The sequence below is a fragment of the Sinocyclocheilus rhinocerous genome, unplaced genomic scaffold, assembly GCF_001515625.1.
Source record: "Sinocyclocheilus rhinocerous isolate Xijiao unplaced genomic scaffold, SAMN03320098_v1.1 C36649796, whole genome shotgun sequence".
Classification (NCBI taxonomy): Eukaryota; Metazoa; Chordata; class Actinopteri; order Cypriniformes; family Cyprinidae; genus Sinocyclocheilus; species Sinocyclocheilus rhinocerous.
In genome coordinates, this window is record NW_015784403.1 from 1 (window position 1) to 1,449 (window position 1,449).

Here is a 1,449-nt window from a genome sequence, read left to right on the forward strand (position 1 = left end):
ATCATTGATCAACTTTCCAAGCCTGGTTTCCTGGAATACAACAAAACCAAATCATTTCTTTTTTTTTTTTTTAAGACATTAATGCATTAAACAGTAGCTGCCCAGTGTGTGTGTTTTTTTTTTTTCATATTATGGAAGTCAATGGGGATCAGTAACTGTTACCAACATTCTTCCAAGTTTCTTCTTTTGCGTTCAGCAGAAGAAAGAATCTCATACAGATTTGGAACAACTTGAGGGTGAGTAAATTATGCTTTTTTGGGTGAACCATCCTTTTAATTCACATTTTCATTGTGACACACTATACCACAGTTTTTGGGATAAATTTAATGTAAATATAGTGAGTTAGTATCTTACCACTAGAGCCTCTTTAGTCATGGGGTATTTTTCCAGGCAGCATATCACATCCAATACAGCCATCGTGTTCTGTATCTGCTGACAGATAGAAGTTAAGCTCATGTCACTTCCATGCTTTCATAATATTCTCTGTGCATTAAAAAACCTATAACGGTTAATGCTTAGCGAGTCACTTCCTGTCTCTTTTTCTGATGCTGGTCATACTCATGAAAGTAGATGGGCCTCATGTATTTGAATCTGCTCTCACATGTGCACCTGCAGCAGTGACTCTTTCAGATCCCAGTTAACAGTTGTGTTTGCAAATGCAAATGTGACATGCTTGCATACTCATTCCAATAAAAATCTGTGAAAAAAGTCCCCAGGGAGTTACATAATAAAAATTAACCTCACCACTGTGAGACTGAGCAAACCAGCAGATTCAACAGACTAATTAAGGAATGAAAATATCTTGACTATGGGATACATATTACACAGACATGGGCAAAACGGACATTAATATAAAAAATTGATCAAGAATACATATAATACAGTCAAAAAAGTTGAAATACTCCAAATATTGCTTTCCTAATATTCTCCACACAAAGCAAGCACATAAAGTGCTGAAAGAATGGATAGAAATGACAATATAGTTAAATTGCAATCATTAAATGAAGTGACAGTTACTGCTAATGATGCACACGCAGCATAGGTACAAAACCATAAAGGACTGTAGTCATTACTTTGGTCTATAACTCAGCTTTTACTCACACTATTTTGAGCATCGATGGCCTGAAGGAGCTGCTCTTTCAGTTGATGAGGTCTTGATGAAGCTCTTTTCATTGTCTTTGAAAAACATCCACTGAAAGATTCGCTGCATTAGGAACACATACTTACAAAACTCTTCAAACATGCACACTTCTCTCATATGAAACCACTTTACTGCCAGTCCCATATGAGCTCAACTATCCGTGTCCATGCATGCAGGCAAATGAACAAACTGTCCCTAAAAGGGTCCTACAGGTGCAATACTGTTTTCAAATAGGCTTACTGAGTTAGCAATGAGTGTCAATTACAACCATATTTGAATCCAAGAAACTATGCTTCAGCAGTTTTTAG

General features: G+C 36.5%; 1 long non-coding RNA gene across 1 annotated transcript; it reads right to left on the bottom strand.

Moving 5' to 3' along the window:
* Window positions 1–1,193, bottom strand: LOC107736353 (uncharacterized). The gene is made up of 3 exons (XR_001639642.1): window positions 1,102–1,193; window positions 355–429; window positions 1–30 (listed from the first exon to the last, which is right to left on the bottom strand). It is a non-coding gene; the product is annotated as an uncharacterized LOC107736353 (long non-coding RNA).
* Between the last annotated feature and the right edge of the window lie 256 nt (window positions 1,194–1,449).